This window comes from Capra hircus, chromosome 10, assembly GCF_001704415.2.
Source record: "Capra hircus breed San Clemente chromosome 10, ASM170441v1, whole genome shotgun sequence".
Taxonomy (NCBI): Eukaryota; Metazoa; Chordata; class Mammalia; order Artiodactyla; family Bovidae; genus Capra; species Capra hircus.
In genome coordinates this window covers 39735481-39751771 of record NC_030817.1, presented here as the reverse complement: position 1 = coordinate 39751771, position 16291 = coordinate 39735481, and the positions used below count along the sequence as shown (strand labels likewise).

At 36.5% G+C, this 16291-nt stretch overlaps 1 pseudogene; it reads left to right on the top strand.

Moving 5' to 3' along the window:
* Positions 1–15919, top strand: part of LOC102177344 — a 42705-nt pseudogene extending 26786 nt beyond the window's left edge.

The window sequence follows — 16291 nt, the reverse complement described above, 5'->3', positions numbered from 1 at the left end:
ATGGCATCTGGTCCTATCACTCCATGGGAAATAGATGGAGAAACAGTGGAAACAGTGTCAGACTTTATTTTTTGGGGCTCCAAAATCACTGCAGATGGTGACTGCAGCCATGAAATTAAAAGAAGCTTACTCCTTGGAAGAAAAGTTATGACCAACCTAGATAGCATATTCAAAAGCAGAGACATTACTTTGCTGACTAAGGTCTGTCTAGTCAAGGCTATGGTTTATCCTGTGATCATGTATGGATGTGAGAGTTGGACTGTGAAGAAGGCTGAGCACCGAAGAATTGATGCTTTTGAACTGTGGTGTTGGAGAAGACTCTTGAGAGTCCCTTGGACTGCAAGGAGATCCAAGCAGTCCATTCTGAAGGAGATCAGCCCTGGGATTTCTTTGGAAGGAATGATGCTAAAGCTGAAGTTCCAGTACTTTGGCCACCTCATGCAAAGAGTTGACTCCTTGGAAAAGACTCTGTTGCTGGGAGGGATTGAGGGCAAGAGGAGAAGGGGACGACAGAGGATGAGATGGCTGGATGGCATCACTGACTCGATGGACGCGAGTCTGAGTGAACTCCTGGAGTTGGTGATGGACAGGGAGGCCTGGTGTGCTGCGATTCATGGGATTGCAAAGAGTCGGACACAACTGAGTGACTGAACTGCACTGAACTGATGAATACTGTAGTCTTATATTTAAGATGTTAGTGACTCTTAGCTTTTGTATTTTCACCTAAATTTTAGAGTTAATGTGTCAGTTTTGAAAATTAATAAGTCTGCTAGAACTATGATTGCCGCAGTAATCAGTTTATTACATTAGGACAATGAGCACATTTATACATTTGGGTTTTAAATATGTGAACATATTTTATCTCTTCATTTATTTAGATTTGATTAAATTTTACTCAATAATGCTCTATAGTTCTGTTGGAATTTTACATTAATTTGATTAGATTTTTTCAAGGTATTTGATATTTTGATGGTATTCTAAATAGTATCATTTTTTATTTTAGTATTCTCGCTGTTGTATAAAGAAATAAAATTTTAAATATTGATCTTGTTGCTTGACTGTGTTATTTATAATAATTTAGTAGAAAGTTCCCTTGTATATGAACACAAACATATAGACTGCAATCAAAAGTGAAATTTATCCCTTTCTCATCATTACTCTTTTACTCCTGTCTTTGCATTGGCTTTGGATAAAATGGAATGAAATGGAATGAAAATGATGATAGTAACAAATATTGCCTCACTTTTTATCTTGCAGGGAAAACTTTTAACATTTCAGATTTTTTTCTCATATTTTTTGAAGATGATGTTTATCAAATTAAAAATCTACTAGTTTTCTGAGCTTTTGTATAAATGGGTTATGACTTTGAATTGGTTTTTATTTCTAATCTATGCCATTCTTCATAGATATTTCTTTTCATTCACTAGTGAAATATACTGATGGTTTTTAAATGTAATTTTGGCAAATTTGGGGAAAGGAGGTAATATTTCAAATTAATAGAAAAGTTGAAAGAAAAATATAAAGAACTCCCATACATTCAGATTCTCCAAATGCATAAATTTTCCCCGTTATGATTTTCCCTCTTTTTCTTTCTGAAGCAGAGTAATTGGCAATATTGCTCCCTTTATCTATAGTTCAGTTCAGTTCAGTCGCTCAGTCATGTCTGACTCTTTGCAACCCCATGAACCACAGCACGCCAGGCCTCCCTGTTCATCACCAATTCCCGAGTCCACCCAAACCCATGTGCATTGAGTTGTTGATGCCATCCAACTATCTCATCCTCTGTCTTCCCCTTCTGCTCCTGCCCTCAATCTTTCCCAGCATCAGGGTCTTTTCAAATGAGTCAGCTCTCCACATCAGTTGGCCAAAGTATTGGAGTTTCAGCTTCAACATCAGTCCTTCCAATGAACACCCAGGACTGATCTCCTTTAGAATGGACTGGTTGGATCTCCTTGCAGTCCAAGGGACTCTCAAGAGTCTTCTCCAACACCACAGTTCAAAAGCAACAATTCTTCTGTGCTCAGCTTTCTTTATAGTCCAACTCACATCCATACATGACCACTGGAAAAACCATAGCCTTGACTAGACAGACCTTTTGTTGGCAAAGTAATGTCTCTGCTTTTTAGTATGCTGTCTAGATTGGCCATAACTTTCTTTCCAAAGAGTAAGCATCTTTTAATTTCATGGCTACAGTCACCATCTCCAGTGATTTTGGAGCCCTCCAAAATAAAGTCTGCCACTGTTTCCAGTTTCCCCATCTTTTTGCCATGAAGTGATGGGACCGGATGCCATGATCTTCGTTTTCTGAATGTTGAGCTTTAAGCCAACTTTTTCACTCTCCTCTTTCACTTTCATCAAGAGGCTCTTTTGTTCTTCTTCACTTTCTCCCATAAAAGTGGTGTCATCTGCATATCTGAAGTTATTGATATTTCTCCTGGTAATCTTGATTCCAGCTTCTGCTTCCTCCAGCCCAGCATTTCTCATGATATATTCTTCATATAAGTTAAATAAGCAATGTGACAATGTAAAGCCTTGACGTACTTCCTTTCCTATTTGGAACCAGTCTGCTGTTCCATGTCCAGTTCTAACTGTTGCTTCCTGACCTGCATACAGATTTCTCAAGAGGCAGGTCAGGTGGTCTGATATTCCCATCTCTTTCAGAATTTTCCACAGTTTCTTGTGATCCACACAGTCAAAGGCTTTGGCATAGTCAATAAAGCAGAAATAGATGTTTTTCTGGAACTCTCTAGCTTTTTGGATGATCCAGCGGATGTTGGCAATTTGATCTCTGGTTCCTCTACCTTTTCTAAAACCAGCTTGAACATCTGGAAGTTCACAGTTCATGTACTGCTGAAGCCTGGCTTGGAGTATTTTAAGCATTAATTTACTAGTGTGTGAGATGAGTGCAATTGTGCAGTAGTTTGAGCATTCTTTGGCATTGCCTTTCTTTGGGATTGGGATGAAAACTGATCTTTTGCAGTCCTGTGGCCACTGCTGAGACTTCCAAATTTGCTGACATATTGAGTGCAGCCCTTTCAGAGCATCATCTTTCAGGATTTGAAATAGCTCAACTGGAATTCCATCACCTCCACTAGCTTTGTTCATAGTGATGCTTCCTAAGGCCCACTTGACTTCACATTCCAGGATGTCTGGCTCTAGGTGAGTGATCACACCGTCATGATTATCTGGGTCGTGAAGATCTTTTTTGTACAGTTCTTCTGTGTATTCTTGCCACCTCTTCTTAATATCTTCTGCTTCTGCTGGGTCCATTTCTGTCCTTTATTGAGTCCATTTCTGCATAAAATTTTCCCTTCGTATCTCTAATCCAAAAGCTATTAATAATTAGCCTGTTTTCCTAAGAACTAAGCATCTCCCCAACAACTGTCAAAATCAAAAGTACAACTATAAAATGAAAGTTTACTTATTTATATTTAAGAATTAAAACACTTTTGTATATAAACACCAATACCATATATTAACATATATGTGTGGAATTTAGAAAGATGGTAACGACAATCTTATGGCCACAAAAGAGACGCAGATGTAAAGAACAGACTTTTGGACTCTGTGGGAGAAGGCAAGGGTGGGATGATCTGAGAGAATTGCATTGAAATATGTATATTACCATATGTATAATAGACAACCAGTGCAAGTTCAATGGATAAAACACAGCACTCAAAGTTGGTGCTCTGGGACAATCCAGAGGGATAAGATGAAGAGGGAGGTGGGAAGGAGGATCAGGATGGGAAGACACATGTGCACCCATGGTTAATTCATTTCAGTGTATGGCCAAAACCATCACAATAATAAAATATCCTCCAAGTAAAATAATAAATTAATTTTTTAAAAAAGAAATCTTTTAGGCAGTTTTCAATTTTTATATGTTACTGGCATTTTTCTGTAAAATTTTTGTGTAGGATTTTTGTATTGCATCAGTTTTTATGATAAGGCTAGATTGTACTTTTCTTTCGTGTGGTACATTGTCAGATTTTCTATCAAGATTATGTTGGCTTCATAAAATGTTCTGAAAAGGGTTTTCACAGTTTCTATTTTCTGTAAGTATTAGTCTACAATTATTATTATTTTCTTAAATCTTTAAAAAATTTTATAAGTGAATTAAAACATTAGTATTCCAAAATTAATAATAGTAAACATTTAATTTCATAATATATCACTTAGCTCAGATTTTCTGTTTTTCTTGTGTCTATTTTAGTAAGTATTTTTCTTGATATTTATCTATTTATTATGTGTTTAAATTGTTGCCATAAAATTAGTCATAAATCATCTTAATAAAATCATGTTAATTAGTCATTAGTCATCAATAACATTTTAAGAGCATATTTATTATTGCATAATCTACTTTTATTAAAACTCACCCTTTTTATATATATGGTTCTTCTGTTAGGTCCTTATCTTTACTTTCTTTATCGTGCCCATCCTTGTATGAAATAGTCCCTTGATCTCTCAATTTTCTTGAAGATATCTCTAGTCTTGCCCATTCTATTTTTATCCTCTATTTCTTTTCATGTTCTCATTTAAATGTACATCAATCAGCTAGAGATAAACAAATTGTAATACATAGAAACAATAGATTGTTAGCAATTATAAAAGGGCAAACTTCAAATCAGTGCAAGAATATGGATGAATCTTACAAAAGACATGAAGAAAGACAAATAATTTCATTCCATTTATATGAAAATCTGGAGAAGGGAAAACTATAGACACAAATCAGATCAGTGATTACCAGGGCCCACTGCCTCCTGTACAATGCCATAAACCTCTGTCCATAGTTCTTCAGGCACTCTATCATATCGATTCCCTTGAATCTATTTGTCACTTCTACTTAATAATCATAAGGGATTTGATTTAGGTCCCTCCTGAATGGTCTAGTCATTTTCCCTACTTTATTCAATTTTGCAGTAAGGAGTTAATGATCTGAGCCACAGTCAGCTCCTGGTATTGATTTTGCTGACTGTATAGAGCTTCCCCATCTTTGGCTGCAAAGAATATAATCAGTTTGATTTCAGTATTGACCATCTGGTGATGTCCATGTGTAGAATCATCTCTTGCGCTGCTGGAAGTGGGCGTTTGCTATGACCAGTGCATTCTCTTGGCAAAACTCTGCTAGCCTTTGCCCAGCTTCATTTTGTACTCCAAGGCCAAATTTGCCTGTTACTCCAGGTATCTCTTGATTTCCTACTTTTGCATTCCAGTTCCCTATTATGAAAATGACATTTTGGGGGGTGTTAATTCTAGAAGGTCCTGTATATCTTCATAAAACCGTTCAACTTTGGTTTTAGTTTGCATTTTTCTAATGAATAATAATACTAATCATCTTTTCGTGTGTTTACTGGCTATTTGTAAACCTGTTTTGCTCAAGCATTTGTTCAGGTCTTGTTCTCCTTTTAATTTTTAAATTAAAAGATGACTATTTCATATTATGCTAATGTTTTACCTCTTTAGTTTTCAAATAACTGAAAGGGTTAATTCAAACATACTGGCACAATGTATAGTATTTTATAATCTATATATTTCGAATAAAATGTGTAAAGTTGTGATACTGATTAAAAGTCTGAAGAAGTAAAAGAGACAAGAGCTTTTGAGCTGTTAGAGAATTTATCATTTTTTGGACTGGATATAAAAACCAAAACTGATCTTTACCTACTTGGTATTGGTCATGCTGAAAGAACATCTTCAGGAGGTTTTTCCAAACATGCTAAAAAATGTTATTTTTATTTTCAGTCTACTTTGGTCCTTTTATAATTATTTATCCAAGTCTCCATACACTTATTCCAGGCAGTTACTTTATGATTCTCTAATTCATTTTCAAGTAGAATTTTAAGCTCTTTTCCACTCCCACCCCCCTGGATTTCTTGAACTGATGATATCTGTGAGAATTATGCTTTAAAAAGCAAAACAGAAAGTTAACCAAAAGTCAAAAATTTGATGAGCAGTGAATACTATCATAGCAAATATCAGTACTCCATACTGTCAATATGATTCTATAGTTTGTTTGCAGATCTAATGAAATAACATATGACTCTCAGAAAATAAAAAGTTAAAGATTGACTTCTTAAATATATCATGTCTTAGACTAAGACTTTTTTTTGGGTCCAGGTAGGAGGCTGTATCCATTTGCTTCTTAGCTCTTTCTCCAATAAAAATATATCTTTATCAGGAGGAGAGTTTTTATTTTTCTTTCTTTCTTTCTTTTCTTTTTTTTTTTTGATAAATGGTAGTTAAAAACATGTAAGAAATGAGCAGCTCTCTTTTACTGCACCAGTTACATATAACCCCATTGTAAGTCACAGCAGTGCTAATCGTCTGGAAAGGACCAAGTGAGGGCCTTATCATTGTGCAACAGGGCACTCTACAGTGCATAACATGCATTTCTCTCTTTGGACATAATCTGAATTAAAATGTTACTATTTCATTAATAAATATGATATTTAAATCAGCAAATTAAAAATCACCACTATGTGTTAAGACTCCCTCAGATGACACTTCACTAGGCAGAACAAGGTAATTATTTTGAAAAATCAGCTATTCCAAGATAACTGGGCAGGTACAATATTTTATAAGGTAAATTACCAGTTACCATCAACATTCATCAGGGACTCATTTGGATTTTATTACAGGTTGACATTTACTTATTTGCCCAATTTTAAAAATTACAACTGTTGCGTGACTGCCCCAGGGTGCAGCTGTAGAAAATTAACACACTAATCACATTAATTATCATAAATAAAAGGTTATGAAAGTAATAGCATACAATTTTTTAAAAGCAACTTATGACATCCCTAATAATACCTTAAATATACATAGCACATTGAAATTGTCAAATATCTTTTATCTCTATAGTTTGAAGTTTAGAAACTCTGGCATAGGAATGCTGTTATTGATACCATTTCAGAAGTGGGGAAGCAGAAAACCTAAAATAGCTGTTCAGCTGACCTAGGATTAAACAGCTAGTTAGATTCAAAGTCAAGTCAAGAGTTGAGTCTCCTGAACTCCCAACACTCCAGTTTTTTCCTCTGTATTTCTCTTTCAATGAAGAGTAGAATATCATTTACCCTCTGTGCTCCAATCTATCAACACATTTAGTGAACTGAAGATCACGAACATATCCTGATCTACCTCCAGAGCTGCCAGTCTTGTCTAAGCAAACATTGTCTCTAGTCTGTACTACTTATTGTGATAATGCCCCTCCTTCTTGCCCCCATAAAATGCATATCCTACAGAGTACCCAACTGATTAAAAAATATGTAAATGTTTTACCATTTTAATTCTTATAGTGATCTATGGATCTATGTAATGTGACTCCCTCTTCAATGTCATCTCTTATCACTCTCTACCTCTGCTTCCTTTTCCCTGACTGTTGAGCATGCCAAGATTGATCCTACCTCTGAGTTTTTGTTGTTCTTATATTTTGCCCTGTTTGGAATGTTCTGTTCCCTGATTTTTTTTTGCAGAACTTATTTCAAATTCCTCTTTCTCAGAGACTTCCTTTGATAACTGAACCTAATTTGGCTTCTCCTCTTTTCTTTTTCTTTCCCTCATCCTGTCCTCTAGTCATTCTTTATCACATGATTCTGTTTTATGTGTATAGCATATGTCTTTTGTTACCAGGAATTATCTCACCCATGTATTTACTTGTTTATTGTACATCAATTCCGATGAATTTTAAAATCCACAAAAGCAGAGATTTTGTACATCTTGGTCACTTTCTATAACAGATGCTGTTCATCCTCTACTCCTCCACTCATGTCTCTTGAGGCCATCTTAGAAATCACCTGCACCTCCATGTGACCCTTGTTTTATATTCCAAAAGCTCTCTATTTCCACACCTTCCTGCTTGAGGGCATTCTTTAGTCATTCTTCCTGGAAGAGAAGAAATGCTGGAAAGTTGATGGTTCCAGGTACAACACTCAGTCAGTAAATAAAATCAGGAAATCATAAGTAAAATACACAGTTTTCTCATTACTTGGGTGGACAGTTATAAGGTGAAAATTATAGGCGTGTCTTATATCTTTCAGAGTCTCCAGGCTAACCACACACAGTAGTAAATAACTTATTCATGTACACTTCATTGACTCTTATTTCTCTTTTCTTTGTTGTTCTTAACTAAAATTGAGATGTTTTTACATTTCCATATCTCCAGTGCTTGATCAGATTTGTCCTTCATTGTACTGTCATCTCCCCACTCTTTGTTTCTATCTTCCTTTTTTTTACCCTAGCTTCTCTTGCCAATGCTAATGATTTTTCTTTACGATTTCCTTCTCTGGTTTGTAGTAATTTATTTTCATCTGTATGATATTTAAGAGCAATTTATGTTAGTATACAGTGAGCACTGAATATTTTGGTGATTGGTCAACAATTCTTGTAGGGTATATTTAGGTAAAAATGAGAATGAATCCCTTGTGACATTTCTTTCCTATACAAAGGAACCAATTTTCATGGCAGATGCCTGGTAAGTCACTCCAAATGACTTTGGCTCCTTTTCCACAATATCCATGCTTTCTTCTTCTGTAGTTGAATTTGTGGCCACTATATTTTCTTGCCTCTTTCAAAAAGATGAGGCCCTATGAATAAGTTTTGGACAAAAAGATGAGACTGTGAAGGAGATATGGGCAATTTCATATTTATACCTTTGAAAGGAGCAGATGTGTCTTTTCCTTTCCATAGTCCCCTACTTTGTGGCTATAATAAAGATGTGGTGGTGCAACGTTCTTGGGTAACATCCTTGTAGCATGGATGGAACTCCATATCCGTACCTGGTTTCTTAGGACCCTGTGAAGCAAGCTGCTATACCAGTGTAGGCTTAATGTGAAGGAGATACAAACTACCTCGTTTCAACTAACCATGTTTTGCATCTTTGTTCAGTGGAGCTGACCCATGGATGGTCCTAATGATTAGGGATGTCTAGCAGAAGATCACATTGTTACAGTCTCTCTCTTTTCTTCCCTTCTCTTCATCCTCTCTTTCTTTCTCTCTCTCTCTTTATATATATATATATATAAAACATATATATATAAAAAACATACATTTATTTCTATAATAAATTGACACACACTCATAGAAATCAAACACATATAACTAGAACATGTGATGTATAAAAAGAACACATTTCTTAAAAAGGATGGATTATTTGGAATGTTTTCTCCTCAAAATAATGTGATATGTATTTAGTCTCTTTGGAGTTGTTTGTGAGATCTATGCATGGGTATGATAGTATGCAGGAATAATAGCAAGGATACATTCTGTAGTGTTCTCCCATCATGGTGTAGGGGCCCCTAGCTTGATTCTTTTGACAGATGTTAATACAGAATTTCAATTACAAGTAATCTAACCATGGGTGAAAGATAGTAGTGTTTGACGTAGCTGTTTCAAAGTATCACTGGAGAAATTGTAACATGTGAAAATTAAAATTTATTTTGCCTCTTTTGTGGTTACGTCTGAGTTAGTTGTATTATTCAGCCAGTTATACTCTCAAGTATTCTAATTCTGTTTTTAAAATTATAATAGAGAAACTCTACATGTTTGTGTGAATTGTAAATAAGAAAGTATATATACTAAGTAGACCGCCCCACAGTTCTATAGCCCTCTTCCACTTTCAAAGCATGTCTTGAATGGCTCAAAACAAAGCAAGTGGAGTGTGGGTATGTGCTTGATTCTTTCTCATGTACTCCTGTAGCTTAGGAATCTGTTGATATGGAGCACCTCAAGGTGCTCTCTTGTCTTCTGACTTCTGGGTGGGCACTGTCAATGATCATCAAGGAAGGAGATAAAAGATCTGACTTCTTCTGGGTGACCACAGCATGAATCGTCCTCAAAAGAAAAATCACTGCTCTTCAAGGTGGCTCTCTTCACATAGACATTTTGTTTCCAGGTTGTGATGAGTCTGTTATTCTCTGCCCCTTTAGGCCTAGAGACAGTACCAGCTGCAGAGTACATACAGTATTATTCTTTTTGGTATATCTACTCACAACTTGTGAATAGCTCATTTTTTAAATACTGTATTCAGTTATCCCCATTTAAGTGTATCATATATTTCTTCCCAGAACCTGACTGCTGTAGTTTGAAAAATTAGCTTTTAGTGAATATTTCAAGGGAGATTTCTTCTTTCTTTTTTCTTACAATATTTCTCACATATTCTTACACTTGTTTAAATGTTACAGTAGATTCAGTAGTTAGAGCAGAAAAGATTTAGGACTGAAAATCATTATGCCAAATTGGAAAAGCACACCATGCTGAGTTCTTTGAAGACAGTAATATTACTTTGCTATACACTATATTCATAAAGATTGCAATCATTTTTATCTATTTCTGCTTTTTTGATTCCCAGAAAAAACACTTTTTTCCCCCGATATATATTCTTTCCTTGGGCGTCCTGGAGGGGGGTTCATGTTTGGGAACGCATGTACACCCGTGGTGGATTCATGTCAATGTATGGCAAAACCAATATAGTATTGTAAAATAAAGTAAAAAAAAAAAAAAAAAAAGAATCTGCCTGCAATGCAGGAGCCACAGGAGATGCGGGTTCAATCCCTGTGTCAAGAAGTACCCTGAGAGGAGGGCATGGCAACCACTCCAGTCTTCTTGCCTGGAGACACCCATAGACAGAGGAGCCTCTGGGCTATAGTCCATGGAGTCATGAAGAGTCAGACATGACTGAAGTGACGGAGTACACACGCATCTTCTTTCCTTTGAAGCCTTAAATAAAATCTCTCTCAGACTTCTTTTTTTGGAGGCAAACCTCCTATTTAGATTAGCATGGAAGCTTTTTCTTTGATTTACCTCTCTTCAATGTTTGTAATGAGTATCATATTTTCATGAAGACTCTTAAAAATATTACTTTTTAAAAAATTTCTAATATGTTTATGGAAGACAGTAATTTCAAAGCTTTTGGCAGTTTTCTGTATTAAAGAGGTGGTGACATGAATTTACCTTTGCAGTTTCTCTTTTTAATAAAAAAATTGCAAAACTGTGATCTTTAATTATGCAAATATAAGGCACATATTGAACAATTATTCCTGAGAAAGGCATGAGTTAAAATAGAATCCTTTTATTTTTAACAAGTTTTTCTTGGTGTTACTGAAGGTCCAAAGTTTTAATGTAGATTATTAAGAAATGTTCCAGATTATCCCTGAAATTCAAAAGAAATAGAAACTTTCCTCCTAAAAATCAGTGATAAAAGTAAGAAATCAGTGAATAGACATTTTAAGACTAGAAAGCCAAGTATTCTGGTTTGTACATGTGAATGGGAGTCTAGTCAGATATTCTGCAGATATTCTGCCTTGTGGTCAAGCAATGGTTTCTTTTTTATGTAACAATTTAGATTTCATCATCCCTGAAAATTTTCACTTACTCTTGGGAGGAATGCTTTTATTTTATCTTGTCCAACAAGTCATTTTATTAGGTTGGCAACAGGTGTCACAGAGGTAGTAAGAAAAGTTGTGCAAGCCTGATTTTCACCCCAGAGCAGTGGAAATATAGTCAAAAGGAGATTGGGCTGGGCAACAGAAACTCGTGTCCAATATAGTCAAAAGGAGATTGGGCTAGGCAACAGAAACTCGTGTCCAGTTTCTGGACCAGAACTGGTGTCCCAAAACTGAATCAGTGCTTAGCTTTAGGATACAATGTCCTGCAACTGTATGTGCCAGAATCATTCTATGGTTATTCATCAAGTAGGTTCGCCTTAAGATGTGGAGAGTTTTGGAAATACTGAGTATAAATCTTTCTTGCGAGAGGAGACAAGAAATGAGGACTGGATACATGAACTGGGGTTTTGGCCATGAGATGTTTTCCTCTCTGAACCCTGTGGTTATTGCCCTTGGGATAAGGGCAGTTGGGAAAGACTATGTCATTGTGCAATAGGTAGTTCACCTTGTGCTTCAGGTGAAGTGAAATATATACGCCTGCTCTGAGGAATCTAGAAACTATTTGGGGAAGTAAGACTAATGAACAAATTGCTACAGAATACTAAGGTACAATTTTGAGGTATTGTAATTTTGAGGTACTGTAATTTCAGAACTTCAGAATTTCAAATAATATGACCGGTTTTGTAACTGAAGAAAGAAATGGTAACTCACTCCAGTGTTCTTCCCTGGTGAATCCCATGGATAGAGCTACCTGGCAGGCACTAGGTCTCAAAAAGTTGGAAATGCCTGAAGCAACTTAGCACATTATATAATTACAAGCTTGCCATGTATAAGTATTTTCATTTAATTTTGTAGAAGATAACCAATGAGGTTTGGTTTCTCCATTCTTGACCAGGCTTGATTAGAATAAAGGTGATGCTTTCTGCATAAGCTTCCTATCTTTTCTAAGTATCAACCAGAGTGGGGGTTGGCATTAGCAGTAGAAATGCAAGGTTCTAGAAATTCAAATTACTTTATTTTCTATCTTCATTCATTTATACCTAAGTGCCATCCAGTTAAACATAAACGGCAGCCTCCCAAGAGAAAATAATCTTCAGTTCAGTTCAGTTCAGTCGCTCAGTCATGTCCGACTCTTTGCGACCCCATGCATTGCAGCACGCCAGGCCTCCCTGTCCATCACCAACTCCTGGAGTTCAGTTAGACTCATATCCATCGAGTCAGTGATGCCAACCAGCCATCTCATCCTCTGTCATCCCCTCTTCCTCCTGCCCCCAACCCCTCCCAGCATCAGAGTCTTTTCCAATGAGTCAACTCTTCGCATGAGGTGGCCAAAGTATTGGAATTTCAGCTTTGCTGCTGCTAAGTCACTTCAGTCATGTCCGACTCTGTGTGACCCCATAGATGGAAGCCCACCAAGCTCCCCCATCCCTGGGATTCTCCAGGCAAGAACACTGGAGTGGGTTACCATTTCCTTCTCCAATGCATGAAAGTGAAACGTGAAAGTGAAGTTGCTTAGTCGTGTCTGACCCTCAGCGACCCCCTGGACTGCAGCCTTCCAGGCTCCTGCATCCATGGGATTTTCCAGGCAGGAGTACTGGAGTGGGGTGCCATTGCCTTCTCCTGTTTCAGTTTTAAGGGCTCTCAAAATTGGGCAATTTGTAGCAAGGGGTAATCATCATATTATCAGTTTATAAGAAAAGCTACCATTTATGAAGAACCTACTGTTTTGCTAATATGCTTTGCATATTTTATCTGTAGTCCTTTTTTAAAACAATGCAGATGAAGTGTTATTATTCTTATTGATGACAAAGCTAGAGACTCAGAGATGTTAAGTGACTTACTATAGATAGCATGGCTAATAAGTGGCTGTGTAAAGATTCAGATTGAATTTGGGTTGGATCCCATACCAGTGAGTTCAGCCAGCCAGGGTACTGCCAGAAAGTTTTGTTCAGATGATGTATCTATGAGTTCTTTGGTCTTTTTTTTTCCCCTTTTCTTTTCACTTTTACTTCATAAGCTAACGAAGCTATCTTCTTTCCACAATACTGTCTATGACTTGGTCATCCAAATGATAAATCTGTTTTGTCATTACCTATTGATATATCTCTTGAATAACACTTAAGTTAGTTTATGACTTCTAGTGAGTAGCCAGTCTCTTTTCAGAAAGTAAGAGGCTATAGGTTCTTTGACTGACATAACATCATTTGCTACATCAGTTCCTGAATTATTTGAATTGTTTGCCTTATTCATCTCCACTCACAACTAATCCAAAATTGACTAGAGTTGGGATCAATGAGATTCAAATTAAATCTTATACCTTTATTTAAATCATTAGTCAGATAGATTTGATTTACCTCTTTCTATTCCCTACTCCACCAGAAACGCTTGCTTGACACAGCTTAAGCCATATTACATAATCTTCACAACTCAGACAAGAATGTCAATTTAAGTTTTAGAAACTACACAGTGTATGTTTGCAGTAATTTATAATGTTATCTTATTAGATTAATTCTACAGCTGCATCAGAAAACTGCACATCTATATTTGCACATCTAGACAGTTTTACATTCATCATCTTCAGTTTCTTCCAGAAAGATGCATTTTTCACAAGGTTTGAGCTGTTTCTTAGATGAGCTGCTTGAATTTTGCATAAATGAAGTCTCTCAAATATGGTGGGAAACTTAACTAAAATATTCTGCAACAGAAGGATCACTTTTTGGTTACACTGCAACTGTTGGTTTTGTTTCATGCCATCTTGTCATTAAGTCTCAGATGAATGAAGGCTAGTAAGTAGAAATACAAATAGTTATTTGCTAGGTACTGTGCCAAATGCTTCACTTCCATGATTTTATTTAATTCTTATACTCACATTCAGAGGCAGGTTTTATTATGTGTATTTTATTTATCAAAACAAAACAAAACCACACACAAAGAGGTAAGCGATAATGTGTCAAAAGCCACGATGTCCAAATTACTCTAAAACCCATTTTTTAGCCACAACAATGTGTGCTTCTCTGGGCTGCACTTGACATCTAACTCATTATTTCTGGACTGTTTTATTTACTGGTTGCCCTGCCCCTTCTTTGCACCTTCCATCCTTGATTTGATCCACATTATTTTTGAAAATTATTTTACTCTTTTGAAATTTAGCAATGTTTAAAACTGCTCAAATTTGACAAGAAAGGAGGGAAAAATAGCTCAATCTAGCCTACTTATTTACTGAGGTAAAACAAAAAAAGATATGTCCATGTTATGTGTGAGATAAGTTGATGTTCAAAAATATTAAGTTACTTATCCAGGTATCAGCAAGGAGGACTAGGACCAGCAAAGGAAGCTGAGGTCTCTCTTTTCACTTTAATTCTTTGGAAAGTACATGCTGTCTTTGTCCTTGTGAGAGTGAACAGCTAAATTATGTTCTTTAACGATAGTTGTTGTTGTTGTTTAGTCACTAAGTCGTGTCTGACTCTTTTGTGATCACATGGACCATAGCCCTCAAGGCTCCTCTGTCCATTCATGGGATTTCCCAGGTAAAAATACTGGAGTGGTTTGCCATTTCCTCCACCAGGGGATTTTCTTGGCTTAGGGACTGAAACTGTGTCTCCTGCATTGGCAGGCAGATTCCTTAACCCTGAGCCACCTGGGTAGATATCACTTAAAACTTATTGTCAGGCCCTCTGATTGGAGATATGTGTAACACTGACTTACTGTGACCTAGGAAAGGCTGCCGAGGATGTCTTCCACAAAGGATATGGGTTTGGCCTGGTCAAATAGATCTGAGAACCAAGTTATGTAGAGGAGTGGAATTTTCTACTTCTGGTCATACTTATACCAATATAGGGAGGGCAACCTAGAGGTCAAATACAAAATCTGTAATTGTGGACTGACCCTCACCCAAAAGTGGTACACAGACAGTACTCTTGGAAGAGAAATCTCTTTGGCGAATAAGTTGGCTGAAAGGTTGAAACTGACTCTTGATGCCATTTTTGTACTAAAAATGGTATCAAGAAAAGAAAAGAAGAGTGGGAAATTAAAGGCCTCATATAAACAGGATTGTTTCAGTCTTGACAGTAACATTGATATAGATTTTTCTAGACCAACCACCTATGGTTGGGCTATGCTGGCCTTTGATGGTTGTTTTGCAGGCTATCAGATGAATTTTGACACAGCCAAATCCAAACTGTCACAGAATAATTTTCCACTAGGTTACGAGGCCAAAGACTTCCGGCTGCACATTCACATGAACAATGGCACTGAATTTGGAGGGTCCATCTACCAAAAGATGAACGAGATGATTGAAACATCAATAAACCTAATGTGGACGACCAGCAGTGATGACAGCTATTTTGGCATCCCTGCTAAATACAACCTGGATATAGAACTTCTCTATCTGATAAAGTAAATAACACCAGTCTGATTGGATTGGGTTGTACTCAGATCCTTTGACCCAGAGTGAAACTCACCCTGTCAGCTCTAATAGAAAGAATTTCAATGCAGGAGGCTGCAAGTTTGGGCTGGGATTTCAACTAGGTTTTGAGTAAAGCATCAGCTTTGTCTCTAGAGATGAAGAGAAATGAACCCACTATATTTTGACCTTAAAATTCTTCTGTGATTACAGTTTCAATTTCCGTGCTTGTGATGGGTCTGTTAAGATTTTCTATTTCTTCCTGGTTCAGTTTTGGAATATTGTACTTTTCTAAGAATTTGTCCATTTCTTCCACGTTGTCCATTTTATTGGCATATAATTGCTGATAGTAGTCTCTTATGATCCTTTGTATTTCTGTGTTGTCTGTTGTGATCTCTCCATTTTCATTTCTAATTTTATTGATTTGATTTTTCTCTCTTTGCTTCTTGATGAGTCTGGCTAATGGTTTGTCAATTTTATTTATCCTTTCAAAGAACCAGCTTTTGGC